Raw genomic sequence first — 22671 nt, 5'->3', positions numbered from 1 at the left:
ATGACCCATATGGGGGTCACATAACATCCTGCATATCAGATACTTAGATTATGATTCATAACAGTGCAAAATTAGTTATGAAGTAGCAGTGAAGTAATGTTATGGTTGGTGACCGCCACAACATGAACTGAATGGGTGGTAGCATTAGGAAGGTTGAGAACCACGGAAGTAGGGTAATTATATAATTTTCATGGGGACTCTGTAAGAATGGAGGTGGTGGGAGGCTAGGGCAGTCACCTGGCTAGTGTGAACTCTGAGATGTTTACATGATGTAATCCTGTGTGGCTAGAGTACTATAATTCACTACTGGTCTGGCTGTGGGAGCAGAGCCTCTGGATTAGGGAGGCAGAAACTGACTTTTAGATGGAGGCTGGAATTGGGTGTGGATTCCAGAGGGGTGGCTGACTGGGTAGGGAGGCTCTCAAGTCTGGCATTAGGTAGAAGCTGATTCTTCGCTGCAGAGGGTACCACCCACAGTCAGTGTGTCCAGGGCTGGGCTGTTGGCGTCTGTCTCAGATGTCCGTGTCCTGTCTTCTGGCCTCACTTGAAAGCATGAGCTGGCTTGGAGGTGGGGACCTCAGCAGAGTTGTGTTAGCCTGAGAGAATAAGGCGACTTGTTTGGGTTCTGACCTTGCCAGGCAGTGTTCTGATGTTTCACTTGACTGCCCCATAGAGTCTGACCTCTCTGGAGCTACACCATCATCCCACCGCACATCAGGCAATTTCTTGAGGTTCCCCCACTGGGAAGTTTAGGTCTGATTTCCATGCTATCTAGTCTCTGGGTACCGCAGGGTTAGGGTGATCAAGGCAGATGTATTTTTCCCTAAGTAAATTCTGGTTAGAAAGGACAGAACCCGTTTGACTGAATGCTAAACCCAGTGCCCAGGTTTGCAACGTTTGCTTACACCAAGGACTCTCCCGAGATAATGCCACACTATAGAGGATGCTGACCGATTTTCCTGACCCAGAAAGAGTATTCTTTGGGAAGTAAATGGTTTGCCCCAGCCCACCCTTCCCTACACAGCTTGTACCTGAGGCTGATGTGCACCCAGGTGACACAGCACAGAAGTGACAGAGGGACCTCTTTGCTGGTCTGTGTGTTCTCAACTGTTCAAAGAATGCACAAGTCCACTGCCATTCCAGGTATTGAAGGCATGTAGGGTATAAGATATGGTAAGAAATAGACTATGGCTCACAGCTGCAGGCTTAGGAATCAAGCACAGTTGGCCTTGAGCGCACACTTGGGTGGGTCACCCAACACTTTGGCCATTTCTGAAACAAAATGGGCATTCTACCTGCCTTGTGGGGCCACCATGATTATTGGGAAAATACGTGCAAAGAGCTGACTGAGCCATGTGGGATTGCTAATTTTGATTTACAGATACAGCAGTTTCATTCAGTTAAATCTAGAATGACCAATTGAAGGAGTGGAGATTAAGAATCCCCAACCATCATCATTCTCTCTGCAGACAGGAGTGACGAATGTCCTCAGGGTGGTATGCATAAGGGGGCTGGGAAAAGACAGTAAAGGACATGGGGGATGGACAATACTGGGGAGACCCCCCTTCTGTTTAGGATGCCATCAAAGTTGAACATAAGCCAGGCAAGGCCAACAGAAGCCATGCCCTGAAAGTCAGGGTGGCCTGGCTTCAGGCAGTGTGGATGCAGCCTGCACGGGGAGCAGCCTGCACAGCACAGACCCGGTTTCCTGGCGCTGGAGCAGCAGGCCCAAGCTGCCAGCTCAGCACTTTTCCCTCAGCCAGAAGTGCCCCCCTCTCTTTCTGAAAGTAATGATTTTCTAAAAATGGATTCTTTCCCCTCCCCCAGCTGCAATTAATCTACTGAACACAAAGTGGCCGCTGGAGGAGGTTTCTGGTGAGTTCGGACCAGTGCAAGCTCTTTGATTAATTCAGGGGTGATTTAGTGATGGGGAGGGGTGAGGAGAGATGGGGAGTGCACACCGCCTCTTTGGGGACAGGCAGAGCCTGCTTTGGGATTGAGGTAGTGGCTACCAGACCCACAAAGACACAACCAGGAGCCTCTTTCTTGTGAGTCCCCACCAGCCTCTCTGGGTGTTCAAAAGCCAGGCACACACCCCAGCTCCAGCATCCTCTCATGAACACCAGAAGCTGAAGATGGACCCGAGACTGATGCTGTTTTGGAAGCTTTGGAGGAAGGGATACCAGACACATGGAGGGTGCTTCCTTGTTTCTGAATGTTACAGTAAATGGTGGACTGAGACTTGGCGGTTTCTTTTCACTGGCAAGTACGAACAGCCCTCTGGCCCTGTTGAGCACAGCGATTAAAATTGTCACCAGGTGTCCCAGCCCCTCTTCCTGTCTTATCCTGCTAGATTTTTCTTCCCAGTACTGACATCAGATGTGTCTGTACTGTCTGTACATTTGTCTATTGTTTGTTGGTTTGGCTGCTGCTGTTAGACTAGTGTAAACTCCATGATAGTAGGGACTTTGTTCCCCACTATCTAAATGATCCCCAGCAACATAGTAGACACTGCACATTCTGCTCAGATGAATTCACGTTCAGTGACTAATTTTCCAGGGGTGGAGGTGGGGGTGGGGGATGCATTCACATTTATTTATCAAGAACAGCGGGTATCTACTTACTTTTAGATACTTAATGAAAACAAAAGAAGTTATTCTTGTTATTTTCTTCCCAAAAGGTGAATGAAAAGCTCTCCATTTTGGGGTGATAATAATAACCACAAACACCACAAGAGTCACAATAGGAACAGTCGAGGGGCTGACAAGATGGTTCAGTGGTAAGAGTGTTTTCCATGTGCGGTGTTTGAATTTGTAAGACTGGGACTTTTAAAGTCTGTGAAATGTTTTATATTGTGATGTTTATCCGAATGTGTGATCTTGGGGATGAACAAGAAAGGAAAGGGTGTAGCTTTACAATGATGGTTGTGTGTCAAGCTGACAAGGTGTCAATTGTGCTGGATACTTTTATGTCAACTTGACACAAGTTAGAGTCACATCAGAGGAGGGAACCTCAGTTAAGAAAATGCCTCCATAAGATCGGGTTGTTGGGCATTTTCTTAACTAGTGATCGATGGGGAGGACCCAGACAGTTGTGAGTGGTACCATCCCTGGGTTGGTGGTCCTGAGTTCTATAAGAAAGCAGGCTGAGCAATTCATGGGGAGCAGTCCAGTAAGCAGCACCCCTCCATGACCTCTGCACCAACTCCTGCCTCCAGGTTCCTGCCCTGTTTGAGTTCCTGTCCTGACTTCCTTCAGTGATGAACAGTGATGCAGAAGTTTAAACCAAATTAACCCTTTCCTCCCCAAGTTGCCTTGGTCATGGTGTTTCATCACAGCAACAGTAGCTCTAACTAGGTCACCATGCAAACCTGATGCTCTAAATTTGATCCTAGAGCCCACATAAAGGTAGAACGAGAGAATTGTCTCCAGAAAGTTGTCCTCCTCTGTCCTGCACATGTATACACATCATGGACACACACACACACTACATACAGTAGTAATAAAAACAACAATTTGGCCGGGCGTTGGTGGCACTCGCCTTTAATCCCAGCACTTGGGAGGCAGAGGCAGGTGGATCTCTGTGAGTTCGAGGCCAGCCTGGTCTACAAGAGCTAGTTCCAGGACAGCCTCCAAAGCCACAGAGAAACCCTGTCTCGAAAAACCAAAAAAAAAAAAAAAAAAAAAAAAAAAAACCAAAACCAAAAACAAAACAAAAACCCAACAATTTGTATTTACAGAGGCGTGTGTGTAAGAGAGATTCTGCAAGTTATGTTGTGTGATCCTTAAGGGACTGCTGTCACTAGCCCATTTTATAGATGAGGATGTGGAGACTCATGAGAGACCCACAGGGAGAGAGGGGTAGCCTGTTGCATTCCAAGCCTTACTGTAGGTCTTGAGCTCCAGCCAGAGGCTGGAGATGCCAGTGGCTACAGGAGAGCTGCTGTATGACCAGACTGTCCCATCCTGTCCTAGCAGGGGCTATAATCTTTGCTTCAGAGAGGCGTCATGTCAGCAGCACCAAGTCTAATGACACACTGTAGCCAGGGAAATTACAGTGCCCAGGAGACTTGTCCCAGAGGGCCTGCCCAGGGTAATTCCAGAGCGAGGATGAATGCTGGGAAATAAGAGCTGGGGCAGGCTGCTGGCCTTGGGTAATGGAGTGGGCATGTGAGGGAAGTGGAGGTTTTAGTGCACTTATGCATTTTTTTAGATTGAAAATAGTGAAAAACAAGTCAGGCGTGGTACTGAGTGGCTGTAAACCCTGCACTCGGGAGGCAGCCTGGGTTACAAGACTCTGTCTTAAACAGTCATAATAATACCCAAAAGTTATGAAATGAAAAGTCAAAATTATCCATAGTCTCATCATTTAATCCATTTCTCTAGAGGTGACAGGACTAGAGACCTCAAATACTGTCTTTCTGAATTTGGCCTGAGCTAATGAATCTGCATAGACATGATTTTTACAAGTGGAGTTGTATTGGCCTGCAACCTGCTTATGTCCCCTAATAACATATCCTGGACATTTTTGTAGGTCATTCATTTTCATACTTGTCTAGTACTTGGAGCTGAACTTGAAAGATGCCAGTATTCATTTAAAAGATAATGCCACTTTGTATTGAGTTGGAGTGACAGTGTGGGCTGGGCACTCTCTTGTGATGGTGGTGGCCATAGACACTGGCTTAACCACTTTTGGAAAACATTTGGCAGGCTTTGCCAAAGCTAATAATACTGGCATCTGAAATGCATTCCCGTATTTTTAAAAAGACACGTGGAGGTATCTTCATAGCAATACTATTTCAAATGGCCCTACACTGGAGTGACTTGAATGCCCATCAAAAGGACAGCAGTTGTTTTACAGTGCTCACCAGGAGCAATGGGATGAGGGAACCACGATGATAATAATCGCTTCCGACGGTCTCAGTGCTGTGTTAGAGAAACCATGCGCCAATGAGAGAAGACTTGCCTAGTGTGCACAGTGCCCCCGGCTTCTTGAGTTGTGTCCAGTAAAGAAGAACAAAACAAGAACCTCACATGGGGATGGTCTCATTTACATACAGTTCAAAACCAGGTGAAACTAATTTTTGGTGTTAGACGTCGGGAAGGGGACAAGAGAGCAGTTTTGACTGCTGGGGTTCTGTTTCTTTGTCTGGGGTTGGTCACATCTGGTGTAGTTTGCAAAAATGATTTGTGTGCTTTTCTGCACACATGTTATAATTCAGTTTGTCTTTTCTCCTGTTTTCCTTTTTGGTTTTTCGAGACGGGGTTTCTCTGTGTAGCTTTGGAGCCTGTCTTGGAACTCGCTCAGTAGACCAGGCTGGCCTCGAATTCACAGAGATTCACACCTGTTTCAGCCTGGGATTAAAGGTGTGGTACACCACCACTCTGCACTTCGTCTTTTCTTTAATCAATGGGGCAGTTCGGGCCAGGGAGATGGTTTAGTAATGGAGACCTTTGCAGTGTCGAGCATAAGGACCGGGTTAGGATCCCCAGAACCACATACATATGGGGTGGACATGGTGGCCCCCTGTAGTTCTAGTCCTCAGAAGGCAGAGCCTGGGCAAACTGGCAGCTCAAGACCAGCCATATGGGCAAGCTCTGAGTTTGATCGAGAGACCCTGACTCAATGAACATGGTGAAAAAGTGATTAAGGATGATTTCTGACGTCAACTTCAGGGTTCCACATACACCCATGTACATGTGCTTACAGACACCACACACCCACACACACACACACACACACACACCCCACGGAAATGGAAAAAAAAACAACCCAGCAGAGTCATTCAATCCCCTCCAAAAGAGTCAGTCTCATTTCCCCTAGACTTTCTCCTTTCTCTCCCTGCTCTCCCTGCACATTGTTAGCTGTGCCCAAGAGGGAAACTTCATTGTGGGGCAGAGAGAGAAAAAACATTGACACTCTGGCTAGAGACTCCCTGGGCCCTGGGGCCAGCCTCTGTGCAGCTGGGTGGGGGAGGGGAGAAGAAGAGGAAGAGGAAGAGGAGCAGCGCTGGTGACTGTCCACATGACTTCGGAGGGCACTGGCAGACATCCCTGTGGATGCACAGCTTCCAAGTTCCAGGGACTACAGGACAGACGCACTGGCAGTGATGGCAGCTACTACTGCTATTAGCCACTAATGGGTGAGTGCTTACCTCACTCCCTGGCCCCTTTAAACACCAGGTGTTCCAGCTGGTCGGCAAGCACGTGGTGGAGGACCACAAACACCCAGGCAGCCTCCACCACTACAGTACCATCTCCCTCCACACATGCGCTCTTTGTGTGCTTTGAATTTTGATTGCCATGTGCTCATTTGAGGACTGTGGGATCCTGGGGTACAAAGAGGATGTGGTGACCTCCAGAGTGACAGAGTAGGTGAATGACTACATGCGCAAACAAATTTATGGGGCTGTTTCATTTATTATTTGAGGGATGCTCAAAATAGGTGAGCCATTTATTATTCATTTTTTTTGTTTTCATTCACTACTTAAAAATGAGGTAAGAGGCTGGGGATGCAGTGACAGAGTGCATGCAAGGCTCTGGATTCGGTTCTCAGAGCACAGAGACAGGCTCAGGAAGGGACAAGGAGAGAGATTTCTAAGAACGCCTCTAAATGGACAGAGGCTCGCCTCCAGTCCCAGCTGCCACTGAGAAACCAACTCATTGCTTTCTGCAGGCATTCTTGCGTTTCCTCCACATGCTGGGTGCTCACAGGAACCTTATTGAGTGAATATTTGTTATAAAATGATACTGGCGTGTGATTTACATTATTGCCCTTTTTTTTTTAATGTTTGCCTTCATGTATATGAGTGTGCCACATACGCGCTGGCTGTGTCCATGGAGGCCAGAGTAGGGTATCAGATCCTCGAACTGGAGTTACAGATGGTTGTGAGCCACCAAATGGGTGCTGGGAATCGACCCTGGGTCCTTTGGAAGAGCAAGCAGTACTCTTCCCCTCCAGCCTTGGAGGGTGGCTTTTCTTACTGTCCTGTCTACCACTGCGCTGAACTCCACTGCGGTGTCCACTGCCTGCTTTCACACCTCGCCCTCCTCCTACAGAGCACTGTCCCACTGTCTCACGAGGTCTCTCTCTTCTTCCATTGGCTGACAGATACAAATGACTGTGCTCATCAACACCTCATCTGCCATGGAATGAAACAGAGAGGAATCAGGTAGCAGAGGCAGGGTGCTGCCACCAGCAAGCTGGGCCTTCGGTCATCTCCCCTTGGTCCTTTGCCTCTCTTTACCACTTAATGGAAAAGAACCACGGTCTTATCCACGCCTGGGGTAGGATTCTACAGTTAATGGGAGGACAGGTGGCATATATTGTATATTTGTTTTTGTTTTTTTTTTTGAGACAAGGTTTCTCTGTATAGCCCTGGCTGTCCTGGAACTCGCTCTGTAGACCAGGCTGGCATCAAACTCAGAGATCCGCCTGCCTCTGCCTCCCGAGCGCTGGGATTAAAGGTGTGCGCCACCACGGCTCCGCACGCATTGTATATTTGTTCACTCTAGACTGAGAAAAAAATAGAAACAGTGAGGGTTTCAGGATGGGCCAGGATGCAATCCATAGCACATGCATTATTTGTTAATCTGTCCACTGTCACCAGGGCTTGGCCTGGGGGGACTCCCCTTAGTGGGGTTTTCTGGAAAGGGCATTGATCAGATTACTGCTTTTCCAGCTTGCCAGTGGCCAGCACCTGGCCCATCAGATGCCCCCACCATTTTAGAGTCAGGATCTGGCAATGGAAACTGTCCCGCAGGAGAATCCTTTGAGTTGTGGGCAACAGCCACACCCTGGTCTAAGGGACAGCAGGGACCACAGAATAACAGCAGAGTCCAGTGTTTAGTGACCGCTGCTGATGTCAGTGGGCAGAGAAGAGCCACTTGGGGCTCTGTGACTGGCCAGTGTGTTTCTTCAGAGGCCAGCTCTGATGTGTGACTTGGCAGTCACCCTTGAAATGGAGAAACTTTCTAACTCGTTTCTGTGACTTCCTAGGATCCCTTGAGACTTCTCCTGTGCTGAGCTCAGCCAGAATAATGTCATTTTACGACCAGGAGGCCTGACCGAGGATAGAGGTGGGGATGGGCTGGGGTACTGGATAAGGCTGGTTGAAAAGCCATTCCCCCTGGGACAGGAGGGCAGCAGGGGAATGTTTACTCCTCACTGTGCTGTTGATAACCATGACATCCCCTACACAGGCCACTCTGCATGGGCAGAATAGTAGTTACTTCTGCCTCTGGGACTATTTCAGGAGGACGAAAACCACCCTAGGCAAAAGCCTCCACCATGTGGACTCTGCTCCTTCCAAAAGCAGGCCACTGTTGAGAGCATCAGGGTGGGCAGCCTCATTTCTTGCTTATTCTCCTGCCATTGACCCATTATGGGCTTGGGTAAATTCTGGTCCCCAAGGCACAGTATCCTCCCCAAGATAACTCTGTGTGGGCAGAAAGCCCATAAACCCTCTCTAGTACTCATGCTTCCTGCTGGTGTAGCACCAGGACCCTGGGGCCTCCTCTTTCCACCTCTGAGCTGCTTTGCCTCTCTGACAGTACATCTCTGCTCTCCACAAATGCGTGTGCAGAAAGCGTGGTTGATGGGGCCCGGGAGGCCTGGCTGTGTCAGTGGGTGTGAGGCGGGGGCTGAGGTCCCTGTATCGTATTTCTCTTTGCGTCCTGGGCCATGCTCATCCCTTCCCCCTCATCTTCCAAAAACTCAGTTAATCTTCCCTTGGCCTTTGTGGAGTCGGCTAAAAAAAATGGGGAGTGAGAAAGGACCAGGACCAGGGGATGAGGAAGGAGAGCAGAAGGCAGGGCCCTGAGGCAGCTGGCAGCCACCTTCTGGAAAGCCCCCCTCAACTGAGCCCCGTGAAGGCCAAGGAGGCCCTGTCTCCAACCCATTTCCCTTGAACTGGAGCCAGCGGTCCTCGCGCATTACTCACTGGCGGGGCGGCCCTGGCCCCCAGCCAAGGAAAACAAGCCTCCAGCCTGCCTGGGGGCTGGTTGGCCTGGGCTTGGGAGGGGAGGGAGGTGCCCACATTACATCCAGCTTGCTTGGTCCTCCTGCAGCTCACCCCAGCCTGACTCTAGGCTCAGGCTGAGACCCAACCTCCTCTAGTTGGACCCGATGGTGTCCGGCGAGTTGACCCTGCTGAGACTTTGCACCGGTGTTTTCAGGGATGGTTCATCAGTCCTCTGTGCCAAGGGAGAAACTAGGACTCCTACCCAAGCAGCCGTAGCTGTAGTTTCACCCAGTGGCTGTCACTGACAGGCCCTGCTAAGGCAGAGGCAGAGGGAGCTCCACCTTTCCCCAGTGCTGGATCTGGCTCAAGAGCATCTTTCTGAGTGACTGGCTTTAGCATGGGGTGTTTGTTGATATGATGCAATAGATGACTTGTGGGGCTTCTTGAAGGACTGGTCTGAAGGCTCTGGTGGTTGCAGAGACCAGAACCATGCAGCTGGCACCATCTTAGGAGATGAGGTGGTGCATTTGAAAACAGGGGCATGAAAGCCGGTGGAAGTGGGATGAAGCTGTACCAATGGCTTTGGACATGCCCACTCACAGTTTTCTAGAACCCAACTCTTGAGCCGTCTACCCATACATTCACCTGTCTGTCCTCACACCACCCACACACCTGCCCATATACACACCTACAGTCCCACACCCATTCACCTACACACCCACATGTTCACCCACACATCGACCTACTACCCACCCATCTACCCACCCATCTATCTTAGACACCTAGTCATCTATCTACATATTTGCCCACTCACAGATCCATATACCCTATCTACCCACCTACACACCTACTCACCCACTTACCCACACATCTACATACCCATCTACCCACATACCACTCACACATTCAAGCACCCACTCTCCCATCTATCACCCACACATCTGTCTACCCATCCAACACACTTACACACCCACCCATACACCCACCTATCTACCCATTGACACACATACCTACTAATGCATCAACCCACCTACCCATACACACCCGCACACCCACCCATGTGCCCATCTACACTGACCCAGTCATCTATCTGCCCCTACCACCCATCTACCAACCCATGTCCCCACCTGCCCACTTGCTCACTCATCTACCTAGCCATTCACCCCCTCCCACACTCACATACTTTCCCACCCACCCATCCATCTATCCAAACTACACATATCTATTGAGAACTTACTGTAAGCCAAGTCTCATATGACTCTTACATACACAGCCTGAGTTATAAGAAGCTCAATGCATGCTTGTTAAAAATAAGTGGTAAAGAGAAGAGACCTGCACCTGTTCCCAAGGGAGTTTTTCATCTTGGGTAAATATATATATTTCCCAATCATATTATATAGTTACATGTATATAGAACATATTATATATTTGCACATATATATTTGTGTGTGTGTTTTTGTGTGTGCACACACACAATAAGTGCTCCAAGCCAGGAAAAACAAAGAGGGTGGTAAAGACTATGGACTCTTTTTTTTTTTTAATTTTCAAGACAGTGTTTCTCTGTAGCTTTGAAGCCTGTCCTGGGACTCAATCTGCAGACCAGGCTGACATTGAACTCACAGAGATCTGCCTCTCTCTGCCTCCTGAGTGCTGGTATTAAAGGCATACCTCACCACCACCCGGCTGACTATGAACTCTTTGCTGTGTAATTCTGAACAAGTCACTAGATCTTTCTGTGTCTGAGTTGCTGCCATCTATACAGTGAGGATGTAATAATGCCTGTCTTATAGGGCTGCCCCCTATTGTTTTATAATGATCAAAACCAGAGTCATCCATGTTTAGTTTCATTTGTCCTTGTCCAGCAGTGTGATTTTTCTCCAGGGCTTTACTGAGGAGTAGTTTCCATGGCATACAATCTGCCCACTTAGAGCATGCAGTGAAATGACTTTGAGTGTATTCAAAGGTATTTCATTAACAGTCATCACCTCTGTTACTTGGTCACCCCTAAAGAAATCTTGTGTGCATTAGCTATTGCCCATCTATTTCCCAGCGCTTTATTTATTTTTAGTTTATTTAAGTGAGTGCTTTGTCTGCATGTATGTAGGTGCACCAAGTGGAGAGACACTGATCCCCTGGGAGCTGGAGTTACAGCTGGTTGTGAGCCACCATGAAGTGCTGAGAATCAAACCCAGGTTCTCTGCAAGAGCCGTGAGTGTTATTAATGCTGAACCACCTCTCCAGCCCCTACATCTCTCCCAAGAGTGTTCTAATCATTTTGTCAGCTTCTCCACACAGAAGTCAGCAGGAATTTTGACTGCGACTGCACTGAATCAATAGGCCAGTTTGGGGATGCCATCAATCCTTAAGATGTCAAGTGTCCTCCACACTGAACAATGGTTGCTTCTCTAATTTTTTAGATTTTTTTCTTCACTTTTTCAATGTTTTCTATTTTTAGAGCAAAAGTTTTACATTTCTCATGTTAAATTTTGAGGCAGTTTGTTCTTTTTCATGCTATTGTCAATTGTTTTAAAAATGCATTCTACTTTTTGATTTGTCTATTAAGTTTTCAACAAGTGCTTATGGTGTTCAGTGTGATAAGGGTACAGGGAGATAGCAATGAGCACAATTTGAGGACTGGTAAGATTGTGAGTGGAAGGTAGGCCAGTGGGTTTGGCCTGTGACTTTTCTTGTCTCTTCCCCTTCCTGGAAGCATGGCAGAGGAGGGTGTCCTGCAGAGGCAGAAGAGCCCTTCAGGGTTAGGAAGGGATTGCAGAGTTGGCAGAAGGAACTGACCTTTCACGTGGGGAATTCATCTGCCCATTCTGGTTGTGTCAGGGGCCACAGTCAAAGCGCAGACTCCAGGGAGCAATGAGGAAGCTGCACTCAGGAGGGGCTTTTTAGAAAGGCCTGGGGGCTAGCTGGAGGGCCAAGGGAGAAGGAGGCCTCCTTGTCCTCCCTGCTAAGGAATTCTGAAGGGACAGCTTTGCTCCCCGGCTCCTCCTCAGCTTCATTGCCTCTGGAGGGGCCAAGCTGTTTCTGCTGTCCCTCTTCTCACCGTCTTTTCCCCTTCTGTGCCTCTCTAGAAGACAAGCAGGGGGCAGCGGGGTCTTTCAGGACTGGGGTTATGCAAGATCATGTCCATCTGAGGATGGGGAACCAGAGAAACAGTGGGCAACCGTCTCCTTCCTGTTACTGCTTCAGCCTGGGCTTCTTACCCTGAACAACTGTTTCACAAACAGGACAGTTGCTGTTGGCCTGGCTAATCGGAGTCCAGGGCCCCAGACAATCAGTGCCAGCCTGTGTATCCCTCTCCCTTCTCCAGGGCTTCTTTCTTCTCCCTGATGTCTGGAACAAGCATCGTGCCTAGGGCTGGAGTCAAGTTCTGAGAAGGGAGGTCCATGTATCCGTAGGTATCAGGAAGGTGACTGTGGTTAACCCTTCCTGGTAGGACATCATTCTTTGTGACTGGAAGGAGGCTTTAGTGCATGGTAGGCAGACTAGCTGCCCTCAAGGAGCAGTCTGGCCACAGGGCTGAAATGAGATGTCTCAAGGGGAAGCTGAAGAATTTGGTGGCCAGATTGTGAACCATGGTCCAGACTGGTGGGGTGAACACCATCTGTTATTCAGGTATGTGATGTCAGGAAAATGATTCCATTCCTTTGGGCCCTGCCTTTCTCAGTGATAGATGGGCTGATGGCCAGACCTTAGACCCAGGTGGGAATTTGTAGTTGGATGACTCTTTTCAGTGAGGACAGTTCTGTGCAGTTTTGAATGTTTATTTGCATCCGTAGTAACCCTAATAACAACTCTCTACCTCCAGTGTGGCAACCAAAACATATTGCCAATAAGTGTTCCCTGATTGACAGGCATTCATGCGTCTAGAGCAGCACCTGCCCAGAGGCAGCAACATATCTATGATTACCATAGGGACAAAAGCAAAGACAGAACAACATGTTCTATATTATTATTATTATTGTTATTATTTATTTTGCTTTGTTTGTTTTTCAAGACAGGGTTTTTCTGTGTAGCTTTGGAGCCTGTCCTGGAACTTGCTCTGTAGACCAGTAGACTTTGGCCTCCTGGATGCTGAGATAAAGGTGTGTGCCACCACTACCCAGTGAGACCATCTGTTCTTAAAAAAAATGTCATCAATGGGCTGGAGACGTGACTTGGCTACTAAGAGCATGTGGAGTTCCATCAGAGGACCTGGACACCCAGCGTCCCCATTTGGGGTATCTGACTCCTCTAGCCTCCAAGAGCCACACTCATGTGCCCCACCCCAATGTACACATATAGTTAAAAATCAAATTTGAAAAGTGTCATCAGTGGGAGCTGGAGCACAGCTCAATGGCAGAGCGCATGTCTACTGTGTCCTAGGCCAGCAGAACAAAAGGAAAAATAAAAAACAAAATCCCCTCAGTGTCCAACTCTATCACTGGATCTGCTAACCAGAATGTGGCTTTTGGGCCCCCAGTGAATGCACTGGGGTGCATTAGGAAGCCTGAAGACAAGGTAAGCAGGAGGGCCAGCCACTGCTCCACTCAGGCTTCCAGAGGCTCTGTCTTCTGTCAGTAGGAAGCTCACTCTCTGTAGAGCTTCTCAAGGGATCAGAAGAAAGGGGCCACAGGCCTGGCACCTGTGTGCCCCGTGGTTCATGAATTTGTTTATTGGGAAAACATTCACCAAGGGCTTCCTGTGCACTAAACATCACTACCAAGAGAGAGACCGAACAGTGGCTTAAAAGATAGACAAGGGAGAACGGCCTTGACCGTGAAGCTAGGGGTTAGGGGCACTGGTCAGGGATGGGCTCCAGAGGGTGGTGTGTTGTGAAGGATGGCTTTAGATTGGTGTATAAAGGACTTTTAGTGTCAGCTTAGACACACACACTAAGACTCACACAGGCCTCCTCAGGTCGGGGCTCTCAGCGGGGTTCCTTAGGCCCAGTCGAGGTTCCTGCTCCTCCCTCCAGCTCTGCAGAGGCTCTGAGGGGATGCTCAGACAGGGCCCTGGCCCTGACTCATACCCCGCCTCCAAAGGACGCTCCACCTGCACGTAATTAGAGGTTGTCTCCAATCACTTTGAACTGCATGGCAGTCAGACAGCTCAGCTGGGGGAGCAGCCTGGCGGCCTCTCAGCTCTGGAGGGAGGATGGGCCTGCCCACCAGACACCGGGTAACCAGGAACCCTTGCGGGCAGAGCAGGCAGTAGGGGCAGGCAGGGTCAGGCAGGACCTGGCAGGAAGCCAAACCCATGAACCCTTCCTCCTTACCTCCATCTTGACTCCTAGCCTCCTCCTGGGGTTTGCTGGGTGGGGCCACACTCATAGTGTTGTTTAAAAAAAAAAAAAAGAAAGAAAGACAAGAAAGGAAAAAAGAAAAGGAAAGCAAAAAGGAAAAGAAAAAAGGATCACTAACAGGCTTGATAGAGAAGAATGAGCTGACCGAATCATGGTCCTATGAGAAGCCAGGTTCAGGCAAAATGGGCGTGGCTGGTTCAGAGTGTCTCTGGAATGCAGATCTGGGCACTCAGACGCCCAGTCAACAAAGTCACATGGCAGTTCCCTAGAGCCCAGGAATCCCTTTGTCTTTGAAAGGAGCTGGGTCTATTGAACCCTGCCTGCCCCAGGGCCTTGGGACCAGGCAGCCAAAGAGAGTGTGCAGGGTTGTTAGAAGTCTGCAGGAGGTGAAGCTGGGCCCAAGGCATTTGGGAACATCTGGGGGGCGGGAGGGGAGCAATCACAATGACCACAGTGACTTTTGTCATCCAGAGTGTGTATCTCCCAAGCAGCTCCCCTTCCTCACGTCCCTGTTTCCACTTGAGGTCAGGAAAGTAATGAGACCTAGCCTACCTGCCCTTAGATGATGAGGAGTGAACAAGGCTCCCAGAAGGACAGAGAAGAATGGAAGAGAATCTGAAAACCCAAAACACACTCCAACACTTAATATCGACCTGTCACTGGCCCCACTGGGAGCATAGCCGTGCAGGTAGCTTCTCAGCCTACCTTAGAGCTGGGTCCTTGCAATACCCTTCAGGAGCACTGGGGGGGGGGGGGTCACAAGCTTCCTCTGACCCCCCACACCCAGTCTAGCAGAATCCCCTGGAGGTGGTGGAGGAGTGTGCTCATATAGCATAACTTCTCTGTGAGAGTTTCCTTGGTACTGCTGATGTCACATAAGGACCCATGCCCATGGCACATCAAACACATATACAAACTAGCACACGTGTGCACTCAACCATATCTTGCTGGGCACAGGTAACTCTTACACACATGCACTCACATGTACACACAGGCAGATAGATGCCTTCTTTGGAGCCAGTTCCATCACCATCTGAGGCCAGCGGGGCAGGCCAAGATGTTATTACCGGGGTGGTAGTGGTTGTTATAAAGGTCTTAGAAAAAGCTGGGCGGGGGGAGGGAACAACATCAAACAGAGGCTAGCAGCCTCAGATAGCAGAGGCGACGGGCCCTTTGGGGCCCTTTCCAGTGCAGACCTGCCTCCTCGTTTGCAAAAATGACTTATTATTAATCTGTGATTGAAACTGTAATTATGCCATCACCCGGTCAACAAGCTGGAACATGGTGCAGGCTGGCAGGACTGCAGGGAAGTGTGTTCTTCCCCTTGACTGGGACCAGGCTGGCACCTTCCCCAGCGTGTGTATGCGAATGGGGTGGTGTGCCTGTCTGTAATCTCAGGCCCACCCCCCTTGCTGGGCACTGGCTCTGGTTGTGCAGATGGGTGTCACTGTGTGCCTCTCACCAAAGTCTGCCTGGGAGGTGTGGTTATGGGATGTTCCTAAACAGACAGCAGTCTTTTCAGAGCCCCAGCCCAAAGGGAACAGAGGAAAAGAGGCTTTCTGGAATGATAGTCTTCCCAGCATGCCCTAAGCAATGGGCCCTTCCCCATCATCCTCAATGGACACAGCTAGCCTGTTCCTGTATCCAGGTCCCCTAAGGGTTGGCTGGTTCCCAGCTTCGTAGCAAATCCTCTATTGACTACTTATCACACACCAGATCTAACACAAAATGCTTCTTGTTCATGATGTTATTTAATCTTAGCTGATTTTCTTTTCATATGTATGGGTGTTTTGCCTGCATGACATCTGTGCACTACATGCAAGCAGTGCCCAGAGAGGCCAGAAGAGGGCATTAGGTAGTCTGAAACTAGAGTTAACAGATGTTTGTAATTCCCCCATGTGGGAGCTGGGAATTGAACCTGGGTCCTCTGGAAAAACAGACAATGCTTTTAACTGTTTAGCCAGCTCTCTCGCCTCTTATTTAATCTTTGTAAACCACTTAGATCCAACATGAAGTAAAAGATCTGAGCTAGCATCATGAATAAGGCAGCTGTAGTAGGTGGAGTTAGATACTCTATCTGGAACTCAGAGGGGGCTTTTGAAGCTAGGTATGCCCATAGACTGCCTGCCTCTACCTGCCCTGCAGCCAGCTTCCGGTGGAGTTTTAGCATGCCACCCTTAGCCTTTTTCATTTATCTGTGCCTTCTCTAACAAATGCTGCTGCAGGATGGGATGATCTTGATTCTAACCTCCTAGCTTCTACCCTGGATCAAGATGCCAGTCAGACGCCGGGCTGTGGTGGCACACACCTTTAATCCCAGCACTCGGGAGGCAGAGGCAGGCAGATCTCTGTGAGTTCAGAGGCCAGCCTGGTCTACAGAGCAAGTTTCAGGACAGGACAGCCTCCAAAGCAATACAGAGAAACCCTGTCTCAAAAAACAAAAACAAACAAACAAAAAAGAATCCAGTTAAGAAGCCTAGCTCCCATGGATCTTTCTTGGGTCCATGGACCTTCCTGATCTCAACTGGAGAGTGACAAGGTTCTAGTTCACACACCATACTCTGGGGTCAAAGGGAGGTATGTTTGTGACAGTGATGAGAGGAAAGTCTTTGAAACAAGACAAGAGGGGCTGGAGAGATGGCTCAGAGGTTAAGAGCACTGACTGTTCTTCCAAAGGTCCTGAGTTCAATTCCCAGCAACCACATGGTGGTTCACAACCATCTACAATTCAATCAGGTGCCCTCTTCTGGCATGTAGGCAAAATACTGTATATGTAATAAATAAATAAATCTTTAAAAAAAAAGAAACAAGACAAGAATGGTCTGAGCCTCTGGCCATCATTGATAAAGTGGATGTAGCGAGGCCTACCCCTCAAGGTTACTGGGGGAATAAACTACAGGACATAGAGGGAATGCTGATGTTTCCCAAATTCCCTTTGAGGACAGAAACACCACACTGGGTTGTTTCACAGGTGACATTCTCTGCAGCCCATTCCAAATGGCCAAGTATGAGATGGTTTTAGGACAAGAAACTGATGTGTCCCCCCTTCTTAACCCTAGTTTCTTTTCCATCTCATGATCCACAAATATCTCACTTCCCTTAGTCTTGAGCTGTTCAGCTCCCTGAGAAAGCCCCTTACTTTGACTAAAGACTTATTGCAGTCTCCTCCTATTAGGGCCTAGGCTGTGTGCTAGGTTCATTTATTTATATAACAAGCAGGGTCCTATGTTTGTTACCTTCTCTTAACCAAGAAGAGACCCTAAAAGACTTTATAATCCATGGGGTCTCCAAATCCGAGATCTCTGCCCACCATAGCTTTGTGGGCCAGGGAAGTTACTTGGATAAGGTCACATACCCAGGAGCAGTAGACAGAGACTGTGTTTCATAGGGCTAGACCACCAACAGAAACACATTACTGCCTTCAGAAAGGAGACCAACTCATACACTACTCACCAGATGGTGGGACAGTTGCCTTTGGGGGATGAGGGATAAGAAATAACCTGAGATGTTAGTGGCATTATTAATGGGGCAAAGGTCTTTCTTGAGTGAACAAGTCTGTGGTGGTTATGCTTTGACAATTTGGTTTCATGGAGCAGTGTTAGGGTGAGCCCAGTTGTTGAGAGATATTTATACTGTGTAAAGATGTGTCACTGTGATTGGTTTAAGAAAAAGCTAAATGGCCAATAGCTATGTAGGGATATAAGTGAGACTTTTGGGACTTTTGGGCAGAACACCGTTGATAGTGTGCCATGTCTGTTTCAAAGGCAGCTCCATGGGTGGACACTTGCCCAACATATGCTCAGTGGGGCTCCCAGGCCTGGACTTGGTGTTACAATTGCCAGGAGGACAGCCTTGTAACCCAGGGCATGGTACCCAGCCAGAGCTCAACAGGCTGAGGAGAGAACAAAACAGAACCTGGGTAGAAAGTGAAGACTTCGGGCTAAGGCCAGTGGCCATGCTGTCTGTCTCTACATCTTACAGAACTCCTACAGGTGGGTGCTATCACCTAACTCTTGCTACAGACAGGACATAGCCCTCAGGGTGCCAAGTGCAGAGAGCGGTAGGTCCTGGGCTATTCAGTCTTTCTCTCATTTCACACAGGGCACGTACAGCCAATCTTTCTTCATAGTGCGCTGATCTCAAGCCTAGACCTCACTCCTCCCTACTCTCTGACCCTCCCGCAGTGCCCAATGACCTCTTTGTGGGGGCAACACTGAATCTTTGTGGGGACACTGGAGAATAATGCCGGCACAGCAGGGAAGACAGGAGCATTTGGTTTCCTTTTGGCTCCTGAGACATCTGTAAGGTAGGTATTCCTTAGTGCTATCTTCAAGTCTTGCCTCCACAGCTCTGTAATTTGGGGGCTCAGTTGTGACCCCTTTGGGAGCCACAACATATCAGACATTTACAGTACAATTCATAACAGCAGCAATGTTACAGTTATGAAGTAACAAAGAAATAATTTCATGGCTGGGGGGTCACCACCACATGAGAAACTGTATTAAAGGGTCACAGCATTAGGAAGGTTGAGAACCTGTTGTAGGAGAAAGAACCTGAACTCTGCTCTTATCTAGTCCAATCTTTAGGATACATAAAGGGGCAAATATTCTGGGCAGCCTTGAGACAGCTTCCTCTCTTCTGTCTCTGAGAATGCATTGTGGGCCACTCATTGTGGGCCACTCCACCCATTTCCCATGTGAAGCCAGAGAGGAACTGGCAGACCTGGGGTCTCGCTGGTCTCCTCTCTCTCATCTCACCCGGCCTTTGGCTCCTGCTTGACAATGAGAGGTGGCAAGGAAATGTGGAAACAGGAGATGACACAGCAAAGGTGTCCAGAATCAGCATCTTCCCAGCTTTGTCCTGACAGACTGAGGTTGCCATGGCACCCCAGGCCCTGCCTCATCCTCCCTGACCAAACCCTGCTGCTTCTTCCAATAAAAGCTAAATTTACTCTTTTAACAAGTACAACGCTGTATTAAAACACAATGGAATGCCTGGGAAGGGAGAAAGTCATGCCACAAGGGCCGAAGCATGATGGCCGCTTAGCATGGCCTGCGTTGGAGGCCCCGTGAGCATGGCCTCGGCTTGGGAGGACAGGATACCAGAGTTCCACATCCTAGGGCAGATCCCCCAAGTCTGTCATGGGGCAATACACAAGCTCTTCTTTGTCCTAGGTGACCTCTAAGTACTTGTGGCTCAACTCTCGTGGGGCTGCTGCTTCCTGAAGACTCTGCTTTTCCTGGAGTCAGTCCTGCAAGGCAGATCTCTTCCCACCCACAGTTAGCTCAGAACTAGGAGGGGCAGGCACCATGCTTGCTTCTACCGCCTTTTTGCAGCCATCTTGCCCACTCCTCCTTGAGGAGCCTCAGCTCTCTGAGAAGCTCTACCCCACCAGGCCTTGTCCTGTCTGTCCTTAGCTCTGTCCACTGGTTTCCTGGCCATTCTCCTCTGTTCCTTGGGATGCAGGCTCTGTCACCAGCATCTCGGGGACTGCATGTGGATGAACATTGTCCAATCTTAGTTCCTTGATACTTCCCTGCTGGTCTTGGCCATGATCAGACACCTCCAAAGGGATGGCATGTTCTGTGTTCTGTGTGGAAATCATCTGTCCCTCAGTGTTTGGGCTCTCCTCCTACCCTTCTTCCCACTTGTAGCTGATGGCCATGCCTCAAACTTTCTGTCTCTCTACCATCCAAACAGAGGCCGGTGGTGCCTTCAACCCTCCATCTGATCCACTCTCTCACAGCCCTCTCCCTCACATGCAACTGACAGTCACCATCGTAGCACCCGCCACAAGATAGATGCCTATCAAACACCTACTCACTGCCTTAGTGATTGCATTAGAAAGAGTTAGGTATACTGATCGCTTTGTTGTTGTTTGTTTGTTTGGGTATATAGGCCAGGCTGACCTTGGACTCTGGATCCTTCTGCATCCTGAGTGCTGAGTTTACAAAAGAGCTCCCCAACATCTGGCCTCTTGACTAGTACTCGTAAGTTAAAAATTAGCATCATATGTATTCAGTACAAAAGCCTTAGACACAGACACAGACAGACAGACAGACAGACAGACAGACAGACAGACACACACACACACACACACACACACACACACTACAAAAAGAAAAAACTTAAAGGGGCTGGAGAGCTGGCTCAGCGGTTAAGAGTGCTTGTTGCTCTTGCACAGGATGCAAGTCCAGTTTCTAACATCCATGTCAGGTAGCAGACAACTGTATGTACTCCACGGGAGCCTGTGCCTCTGCCCTCTACAGGCGCCTGCCGTCCTGTGGTATACATATGCCCACACACATGTGCACACATAATTGAAAGTTACAAAGAGTGTTAAAAAACTTAAAAAGCTTCCAAAAGTTAACCATAGTTTCATCATTTATTAATAATTATTGCCCACAATTTGATATTTATATATGTTCTGCACATCGATATAGTCTTCCTTTACAGAAATGATGTTTTAGTAGGTACAGATTATGACTTTACAATTGGTGGTGAACATCTTCCTACATTTTTGGTGTTATACTTGACTTTGGCCAAAGGCTGATAAGGTAACACACCTTTGGGTAGTATGGATGATTTTAATTAAATTAACCTTTTACCCATGTTGAACATTTATCTTTACTTTTTTTTTTAAAAAAGTTTTCCTTAGTCATTATCCTTATACATAAATCCATGCATACATTATTTTTCCAGTGGTTGAATTCCTAAGTGGACTTATGGGTCAGAATATGTATATCTTTTTTTTTCAGAATATGTATATTTTAAAGCTTTGATTTATATTATTAAATTACAAGAGACAATTTGCTTTTAAAACCAAATAAATACAAACATAATTTCCAACTTTGCCAAGCATAGTAAATTCTTTCCCAAAGGCTCTAAGAGGACCCCTCCATGTCCTCATGGCTCTTTCCACCTTCTCCTACACAGACACAGACACAGACACACACACACACACACACACACACACACACACACACACACACGCATGCACGCACACACGCATGCACGCATGCACCCCTACCCTCATGGTTCTTACTACCCTCTCCTTCAGAGCTTTGCCTGTTTCCTTACCAGAGAGGCCTTAGTGGCCCTCTCCTGCAAAATAATCCTTCTCTCTTGACCCTTTACATCTGTCCTAGGTACACTCAGCAACCCAGGTGAATTTTGTATTTGCTTCTGTAGATCCCTTCCCAAATCCACCAGAGTGGGGTCTTGGTTTTCCTCAGAGCCTTTGCTGGCAACACAAGGGTGAAGAAAACATTCCACAGAGGATGTCTGTGTTTACTAGCTGCTTTTCTATTGCAGGGTCTGAATCACCTGGCATGGGCGACTTAAAGAAGGGAAGACTGATTTGACTCACAGTTTCAAAGGGTGCAGTCCATCATGGCAGGGAAGGCATGGTAAAGCAGTCGGGTCCACATGCTGGTGGGCCCGGAGTGGAGACAGCAAAAGGAAATGCTCAGGGATACTGTATCCCCAGGACACACCCCTGGATACCCACTTCCTTCAGAGAGGTCCTCTCATCTTCCCAAATCTCCAAAACCTCCAAGGGGGTCCAAGTATTCAAAAAGGAGTTGTTGGGAAACACTTCACTTTGAAACCATAACTCTGAGTATTGCTGCTTCTAACTATGCCGGTGATATGCAAGGCTCTGTAGAAGCTATTTTAAGTAGCAGAGGCAAGATATTGGTGTTAGATCCTCTAGCTGGCTTCTTTTGCTTCCCAAATCCCCCGCCCCCGCCCCCAGTCTTTCAAGGCCAGCTACAGAGAGCTGCTATGACCTTGCAATTCTGAATCCCCTCCCTCCCCTTTGCAGCTGTGAGCAAAGCCCAGCTCTCGCTGATGTTCAGGCTTAAGACAACCTTGAATTGTATCTAGGGTCTTCCTGGTCTATGACTTCTACTATGTAGGCCAGATAACAGGAATCCTTCCCCATCTTCTTCTAGAGACCTGTAAGAACCAGAGCCCCACTTTGTCTTGCAGAACCGAAGTCATCACTCGTGCTGGGGTTTTGTTGTTGTTGTTGTGTGTGTGTGTGTGTGTGTGTGTGTGTGTGTGTGTGTGTGTGTGTGTGTAATTCAGCTTCCTTTGAACCATTCGTGTTCCTTTAAGTAACCCAATAAATTAATAAAAGTTCACCAGGCTGGACCTGGGTGTGACATTTCTTTGGTCTGTTTTCCAGAACCTTATTTGTGGTGAAAAGATGTTTGCTTGTGTCTTTCCAGGAAAAACCATACAACATCCACGGGGGGGGGTGTGTGTCTTGGCTTAGCTAAGGAGGGCCTAAAAGAGAGAGCAGAGAGAATTCTATGGTAGAGAGACAAGGAGAGCCTGCTTCTCCTGAGTCTAATATTGTCTCTTCACCATCCTTTAAGCAGTGTCTGGTATCTGGAACACACACTTG

The 22671-nt window shown here is 48.3% G+C and overlaps 1 long non-coding RNA gene across 1 annotated transcript; it reads left to right on the top strand.

The window, feature by feature from the left end:
- Positions 1-6013: 6013 nt before the first annotated feature.
- Positions 6014-22426, top strand: LOC110342087. The gene is made up of 3 exons (XR_002384081.2): positions 6014-6142; positions 18443-18564; positions 21573-22426. It is a non-coding gene; the product is annotated as an uncharacterized LOC110342087 (long non-coding RNA).
- The last annotated feature ends 245 nt before the right edge of the window (positions 22427-22671 follow it).

The sequence above is a fragment of the Mesocricetus auratus genome, unplaced genomic scaffold (assembly GCF_017639785.1).
Source record: "Mesocricetus auratus isolate SY011 unplaced genomic scaffold, BCM_Maur_2.0 Super-Scaffold_6730, whole genome shotgun sequence".
Lineage (NCBI taxonomy): Eukaryota > Metazoa > Chordata > Mammalia > Rodentia > Cricetidae > Mesocricetus > Mesocricetus auratus.
This window is presented reverse-complemented; position numbering and strand designations above follow the sequence as displayed.